The following is an 8939-nucleotide window of genomic DNA, read 5'->3' on the forward strand; positions in this document are numbered from 1 at the left end:
TATATAGAATGAGTCCTTTAAATTTTCTCTTTAGATAAAATGGGATATTGATTAAAACTCGGCAAAAAAATAATACCTTCTGGCTCTGATCTTTAAGCATGTGTGTCATGTCTGCGTTTCCGTCATTTAATTTGACTCTAATAGGTCTTTGAGCATCTGTCAGGCTCTAACCTGATTCATCACTCACTCAAAGGCTAAAAATAGAAGGAGATACAAGAGGTTAGCATCGCTTAGCAAGGAGCCTTTTCTCAAAGGGACAGACGTAAATCAGAGGAAGCTTGTCACTCCTGCCCAAAGCCACAGGCTGGGGACGCTGAGTGCTCAACAATTGTTTTAGAATGAAATGAGTCTTGATCAGAAATCGTCCTCATTCGGGAGACGCAGGTTGAGAGCATTTCAGAAGATGGAGATCCGTCCCCAGCCAGCCTCTGCTAATCAGTCAGCCCTGTGGACCCAGCACAGTGGTGATTGCGCAGCCCCTGATTGTCGGCTGTGTGCGTCATGTCTCCAGGGGAACGGGGGGAAGTGGAGTGGACTGTCAGGAAGGAAGATGAGATGGAGCTTCTCTTGAATATTTCTGAGGAGAAAGAATCACTGACCTTGCATGGTGATCCAACTTTCCTCTTGGGAAAATAAAAAGTGGTTTGATTTCCCCCCTTGCAGGGTGCCACATCCTTAGGAAGCCTCAGAAGAGAGGCAGGGGGGGAAATAAAGGATGTAACTTCTCCCTGGCTGGCCCCAAACAAGAAGCTGACCTCTGATGGTTGTCAGATTCAGGGAACAGAGTGAATGAATGGAGCAGCTCTCCTGTGCAGCTCACTTGAGGGTACACAGAGTGTGGGACTGGGATTGTGGATGGGGGAAGGAAACGAGCCTCTATGGGATGTGATGCTGGAGGCTCAGTATAGTATAAGTGTTGCCTGCAGCACCAGTCAGTTCAGGCTGCTATCACAGAGAAACATGGCTGGTGGCTTATACACAGTAGACACTAATTTCCCCCAGCGCTGGAAGCTGGAAGTTCAAGTTCAGAATGCCAATATGGTGAGGTACTGGTTCCAGGCTATGAGTCTGGTATGCTCCAAAAAGTGAGCAAGTTAGCTCCATGGGCTCTTCTTATAAGGGCCCCAAATCCCATCCATGATGCCTCTTCCCAAAGCACCATCTCCCAGCATTACACTGAGAGAATTTCCACACAGGCATGTTGAAGGACACAAATAATAATAGACCCATTTTTTTCTATTAAGATATTACCATTGTATTACCGCAATGATGATATGCACTATTCTGCCCATGAAGTTAATTATCTTTTAGGGAAGTCAAGCAATTCCTTATTTAACTGAAATGCTAGAGACAAGATTCATCCCAAAGATGAATCCCCACTGGCCACATGAAATCCCAGCTCTGGCACACTACCTCTTGAGCCATACTCCAATCTGACATTTTGCTGGTTAGTTGAAGATGGACTCTCAAGGATGTTTCTGCCTAGGCTGGCTTTGGACTGCTCTCCTCAGAATCACAGCCCCTATGTAGCTAATATTACAGGCATGAACCACCAGCACCGGCTTATTGGATAGGATGAGAACCACTTCCCACTGCACAGCCTCCATGGCAGTTTGTGTATGCCACAACGTACCAGGCATTGTACTAGGATGCACACACAGATTTGTAAAACAGTCATGGTTCTTCCCCTCGCAGTGCTTACCATTTAGTAAAAGAGACAACAAAGGGAAAAAAAAAAAAAGGTGTCACCATTGCAAACTGTGACAAGAGTCAGGATAGCCTCAAGGTGAAAACATGACTGGTTTAATCCAGCTATTTGCGCTCAGATCAGTTTCTTACTCTGTATTTCAGTCTCTATAAAATGAAGATAGCAACCGTGCTTACCTCAAAAGGCCCTTGTGAGAGTACATGATACAATCTACGACAGGTATTTAGAAAGCTGCCTGGCGCATAGTAAGTACTGAATACCTTTAACAACCTCATTTCCTACTCTTCATCAATACAATAATGCACACTTGGAATACTTAGCAGGCAGTCATGGTGTGGCCCATTGGTAACACAGTGGCCAGGCTTCTGCTACCTAATGCTCCTTTTATTATTTTATTGCTCTCTACTGCTGGGGTTGGAATCTACAGCCTTGCTTGCGCTAGGCACATGCTCCATCCACTGAGCCACTCCTCTCTTCACAATTCCTGGTGCCTTTGACCATGAAACCTCACCAAGTTCAAGAGCTGCTAGTTTGCTCCCAACGCCTGTGGTCAGCTCTTCCTTCTAGCCAGGACGCTGTGGCATGATAAAGGCTTTGAGACCAGGCCTTCCTGGTTTTGCTGTCTATCTGTTGGCTGGCAATCTTCAACCAGGAGCCCCTGTAAGTTTGCCCCCCCCCCACCCTCTGCAAGGCATCTTGGGAGTTGTGAAATGATGTGTTACAGCACCCAGCAGGGTATTATCACAAGGCAGGTGAGTTCATTTCACAGTGATAGTTGCTGGATACTGCCCAAATGGCTTCCATCTGGTCTGAGGTCCCATCCCACCCCACCCCCCACCCCAGCTGCTATGATTAGGCTGCCCAGCATTCCCAGCTTCTCCAGAGACCTGCCCTCGACAGGGATACCTGTGGAGCACCTTCCCTCTCCTCCCTAGCTGTGGTCAGTCGTCAATGACTGCCCCCTGATCTCCAGGTGGAACCAATTCTGAGGTGCTCTTTCTGCTCCTGGTGGGATCCGGCTGAAAGTCATCTGGAGCTGGAGCCCTCACCTTAGCTGAGCCTTGTGTCTTCCCTCTCCTCTCTCCTCTCCTCTCTCACTCTCCCTTCCCACAGTAAGTCCTGCCATGCATTCAGCCCATCTTCAGCTTTGCTTCTAAGAAACAGGATTCCCCCACAGAGTAAACACTTAACACATCTAACAAAACAATGCTTTATAAATTTTGTGTAATCAACTCAAGGCTAAAGGTTGTATTGCAGGGAGATTCAACCAAAGTCTAATAGATTTTTAACTAATCAGGGAAAGCTGGTTTATTTAATACCTTTAAATGTTGAAACTATGTTGATGGGACCTGTAAGAGATATTAAGGATATATTTAAACTTAAGCTCTGTGACCTGCTTGGATAATATTCCTTCTTTGGTTTCCTGAGGTCTGGAGCTATAAATGTTCTCTAATCCCCTTTTCTCATTTTACTGAGAACAGAAATAAAATCCCACACTTTTAATTTCCCGCCTAGCCATCTAGCATGTTGCGAGTCTCTGCTAGTTTTAAAGCTGAATCAGAATCTTTCCACAGTGATGTCAGTGGATTTTATTGTTCAGCTCTTGCCCAGAATGGGCTATGGATAGCGTTTCCCAAACATGGCGCTACATCCACAGCACCTTTCATTTCCTTTCCCAAACTGAGCCTCTCCAGATCTTGGTTGCTCTGTACTTCACTGGTTGTGACTTGCTTACAGGGGCAGCATTTATGCTCACATCCCCACACGGAGAAGCTGTCCCAGCCCACACAGCAACTCAGCCTCCGGTGCTGGCCAGGGACTCAGCTGCCGGAGATTCTCCACATCCATCTGTCCAGTCATGACCTTTCCTTCCCCCAGTCCTTCTGAATTCTGTCCAGCACTATTACCATATTATGCCTGAACATGGAAAACAGTGTTTTGAAATGAACTTGAACACTGCTGGGTCTCACCTGGGTTCCTCTCCCAGAACAGCTGGCAGATGGTTCAATAGTGATTTGTTTGCTTTCTTGATTTCCATGCTTTCTCTTTTCCTAAGAGCTCCCAGGGGCTGTTGAAAGACCTTAAGCAGAGAACAGACCAGAAGGGGTTGGCAGCAGGGGAGAACTAGGGACTGGAAGGGTCGCTGAAGAAGGAGAAGGGAGGGGAAAGGCTGGAGATGCTGTGAGTCTCTGGATGGATCCTTTACTTCAGGAGATGGCTGCATTTCTCCCAGGGAGGCCTCCTTTCCCTGATGCTCATCCTCCATCCAAATAGCAGTGCATGCAGAAACCATCCAGTTTCACTGTGGAGTCAGTTAGAGCACCACTTTCTATCTGCTGGCCTTGGCATTCCTCTTATAACTTATGAATAGTTCAGGGTATGATTTGGTCTATCTTAGGTGGGTGAACACAGGTACCTTTCTCCTCACCCAAGCTATACTTGAAGCAGGCTATCCTTCCTCCGTGTGTGGCAGTGTGGCTACAGTACCCAGTGACCTGGGCATCCTGGGTTACAATGGCAAGGACCAGCATTTCAATGGCAAAAATGAGCCATCGCTGCTTGCTCCAACCACAAGTCACTCAAAGGTACCTAGTTCTCCCTTGCTCCCACACATGGCCTTCTGTGTGGATGGTTGAGACAAAGCAGACAATAGATGCTGTAGTTATTTTTCCTCTTCTCCTCTTCTTCCTCCTCCTCCTTCATCTTCTTCATTATTATTATAATTATTACTATTGCTATCACTGTTATTTTTTGTAAGGCACTCTGTGGTCAGCCTTCAGCACCACTGTATAAACATGGTGGTGGTCGGGGGCTGGGGATATGGCCTAGTGGCAAGAGAGGCCCTGGGTTCGATTCCCCAGCACCACATATACAGAAAACGGCCAGAAGTGGCGCTGTGGCTCAAGTGGCAGAGTGCTAGCCTTGAGCAAAAGGAAGCCAGGGACAGTGCTCAGGCCCTGAGTCCAAGGCCAAGGACTGGCAAAAACAAAACAAAACAAAAAACATGGTGGTGAACATTTTTGCTGAATTTTTTCCAAAAATAGAGCAGAATACTCAGAATATGTACCCAAACCTTCTAACATGATCAAAATAAGAATCAGTTTTACAAAATTATTTGTGTTTCATTGGTTTTTCTAAAAGCCTCTCCTGAGCCCGTTAGTCAAACAATTTTCTTTTGAAGTGTCTGTGCAATCAGTTTAATTGTATTTACATTGCAAAGCCACACAATTAGCAAGAGTCCGCTCTGACAAAATGAGACGTGCAGGGACACAGAGCATTAAGAGGAGCAATGTTTGTGGAGTGGGGACTAATTGCAGAGTCTGAGTGGTATTTTCATCTTAAGATGACCTTTGTTTCCCCATGCAACCTGGCATCTTAAGAGACCTTTGTTGAGGAGAGTGGGGGTGGGGGCGGAGCTCATGAGGACCCTCTGGCATTTCTCACACACAAAGTAGCCTGCTTCTTTTCAGCACAACCACAGCCTGGCAGATCTACCGAGGATCTTGGGTGAATTGCTGAGCAGATGGACTCTGACACGCCCAATGTTCTCCATCTCCTTTTACTTGTGTACTTCTCTCCCCTTGCTTCTGATCCATAGGCAATGGGATGGATGTAATGATACATGCAGTCATTTGCTATAGAAGATTGCAATGTCCTTACTCTTCCTTGCTGGCTTTCCTGAAGCCAGTTGTCAGGTCACGGGTGGCCTGTGGAGAGGCCCATGGGGCAGGAGCTGTCAGCCAGAAGCAAGAAGTCCCCCTCACCCCCCACTCCCCTCTACCCTCCTGCCCCCTGCCACAGCCTACATGGAAGTGAAATCTGCAATCTTGTGAGCTGAGAAGAGGCTTCTTCCCTAGGCCAACCCCGGGGAGGACGCTGCGGCCTTGGCCTGGCCTGTGACTGCAGCTTTGGGATGAGCCCGGACTAGAGGACCCAGCACAGATGTGCCCGGAGCCCTGGCCCACCATGCTGAAAGAGATTGTGTGTGTGTATATGTGTGTGTGTGTGTGTGTGTGTGTGTGTGTGTGTGTGTTAAGGTGGTCAATTCATAACAATTTGTATTCAGCAACAAGCAGCTAATGCAATTTTTATATTGAAGGGGCTTATTTGGGGCATTGGACGAAAGACCAGATTCTCCATTAGTGTGAGTAGTGAGTCCTTTGTTACTCAGATTTAGGTTTTGGTGGTATACAAATAAGTCAAACTTTAGTACACATTTTTTTTTCACTCATGGGGCTTGAACTCAGGGCCTAGGCACTGTCTCTGAGCTTTTTTGCTCAAGGCTGTGCTCTACCACTCAAGCCACAGTGCCACTTCCAATTTTCTGGTGGTTAATTGGAGATAAGAGTCTTGTGGACTTTTCTACCTAGGCTGGCTTTGCACTGTGATCCTCAGATCTCAGCCTCCTGAGTGGCTAGGATTATAGGCACGAGTCTCCTGCACCCGGAAGTATACATGTATTTGACCTCTAAAGACCCTCAAATCATTTAGGCACACAGATATACCACAGATATTTCAGATTATTTTCTGGAAATCAAGGTGTACTTGTCTCTCTAAGCCAAAAGTCTTCCTTTAGAAATGGTTTTGCATTGCCTCATCTTCCACTATCACCTTGTCCGACAGAGAACTGCCACTTACCAAGAATGCTAATACCTGTCTCCCAAGCGGGTGTGTGTTCAGGAGGTAGATGAGTGGACCAGTTATTATAAATCCTCTGTGGCATTCCTGTCTGCTTAAGACTTCAGATTCCTGTCTCCACAGCACCTGGAGGAATGTCTGGCATCTGGGTGTCATGATCACAAGCTGGCACTAAGACTCGGGTTTAAACAACCAAATATGAAATTCAGACCTCTTTCAGTAGGTGCCTCTAGCTTGTTGAGTCCAGAATCGTGGTTGAAGGAATGTAGAGGATGAATTTGGGCGTATCTGAAATTATGTTCTCTTCCTCCTAAAATGTAAAGAGTACTTTCTCACAATCCTACTATTTGGGGGTGAGTGGTTTGACGTTGACTTGGGGGTCTGCTGGAATCTGACTCTGGTTATGGATGTGGCATAGATGAGCAATATTTGGAGTGGGCTAGTAAACTTTCATACATGGCCAGGTAACTGCTCAGGGAAATCCTTCAGGTCTTTGAACAGCCTGGGATGAGCTTCATTAGAGCAGGAAAAACATTCTTTTGTTGGCCCAGGAGGCTCTCTGAGTCCTGGGGTTTTAGATTCTTGGAATTATCTGTCACTTCCAAAATACCTCCATCCCAGTACTTGAGAAAATAACCACTTTTTCCCAATCAATGCCCTGAAAGAGCTGATGGACTGTGAATTCAGTCTATTTGAAATTCACCAATTGTCAGCACCCATCTCTGCCTCTAATTTTCAGCTTCATTACCCAGGACCTGCATAGGATGAGTGCTTTAGGGGTGTCATAGAAACTTCCTCATTCACTGCCTGTGCTTTGAAGTGAGAATTGAAATCCTTTAAGCCTATCATTTTTTTCTTTAAACTTAAAATTATTTTTCATGCAGTTAGATGGACGGCTCACCTCCTTGCCCTCATTCCCCTCAGTGCACCAGAGCCTAGCTTTCAATAGGCACTTCATTCACCCAGGGGTCTGCCGGTGATTATTTTGCATTTTGTCACCAGGTGCCATGGACTACTGTGAACATAATTCATGCTGTAATCAAGGTTCAATTCGCCATGTGTCTCCCACTCTTTTAAATTCACCCAGGGCTATGGTTGAAGATGATTTTTCTCTATCCTTGGATGAAATTTCTGACAGATTCTGGGTCTCGCTCTCTCTCTCTCTCGCTCTCTCTCTCTCTCTCTCTCTCTCTCCTTCTGTTTACCTTCTTCCCTACCTACTAGCTGTCATTTTCTTTCTCAGGGGTGGAGGTGGGATAGAGATGGAGGGACAGGAGTAAGGGAGTTACTATTTGATCTGGTGGCTTCACACTGTCTGGTCCTTGCACATGATTAAAGCTTGTAGCCCTAGGGGACCCATGGGATGGCACAGTGGATTCTTTCCCTCATGGCCTGACACAGGAATTTTGGAGATGTCCTATAGGCCCTGTCCTATGTAGTTCCTTTAACTCCTTTATATATGTATTCCAGGTTATCTCTTTCAACTCCTTTGTTCCCAAGTGGCCAGCTGTACAGCTTTGTTCTGCTGATCTCCTTATGAGATGACTCTTGGCCAGGCCCCACCTTCTTCCTGAGCAACCCACTCTGGTCATGAACATTCTTTGTCCCTTGCTCCAGCAAACTCTGGGAATGCCCACTGATCCCAGAACAGCAGCCCTGCCGGCTCCTCCACTTCTGAAGCACAGAACCAGCCCTTCTTGACTCTGCCTTTTGGTGGAATTGGACTGAGTGAAGTCTGCAACCTGCTTCCAACAGCAGGGGACATGTCTGGAAGACTTCCTGGGGAGACCCCACACCTTCCCCTCAGCCAGTTGGGTGATCCCACCCCTTCCTCTCAGCCAATGGAGAGATGACTCACTACAGAACCAAAAGCCTCCTCAATGGGGTCTCCTCCATCCTCATGATAAATCCAGTATGGCCAGGGTGAGGTGGGGGAAGACTCTCTCTTATTCTAGCATCCTGAGATATAATGTCAGCAGAAATAATGCAGTAGACATAGCTCTTACTGACTCATTGACCACTGGTTATTCTGTTCTACCTCTCTCCCATCCTTTCCATGTTCAAACCCAAATGGACCCAGCCAAACCCAGCTATCCAGTACCTTGGGAGCTCTTTCAGAGAAGGAACCCTTCAGAGTACTGATAATGCTTGCTTGGGAAGTGGAGATTGGAAGATCACAGATCCATGCCAGCCTGGGGAATAAAGCTGTTATCCTAGGCTACTTGGAAGGTTGAGATTGGGAGGAGTGCTCTGCCAGGCTAGCCTGGGCAAAAAATCTGAGCAATTCTGTCTCCATGAAGGGACTTTTGGGCTGTGACCATGGAATTCAAGCTTTCAATTTCCCACTTTTTTTTTTTTTGCTTAATGAAAAGAAAAATCTTAGCCAAATTATAAACTGCTCTTTTAAAGATGGCAGTTCATAAGGATGAAGTGAGAGCACATTTAGAGTGATGGTCCATATTTTGCTGTCTTGACTATCCTCAAGTTTCAGAGCCTTGAGAAGATCATTCAGAAATAACTTGGTTATCTTTAGGAGGTCTTGAAGAGTGGATTTCAGGCAAGTCTGTCTACGGCAGTCTCTAGGAATGTGATT

Source organism: Perognathus longimembris, chromosome 1 (genome assembly GCF_023159225.1).
Source record: "Perognathus longimembris pacificus isolate PPM17 chromosome 1, ASM2315922v1, whole genome shotgun sequence".
Taxonomy (NCBI): Eukaryota; Metazoa; Chordata; class Mammalia; order Rodentia; family Heteromyidae; genus Perognathus; species Perognathus longimembris.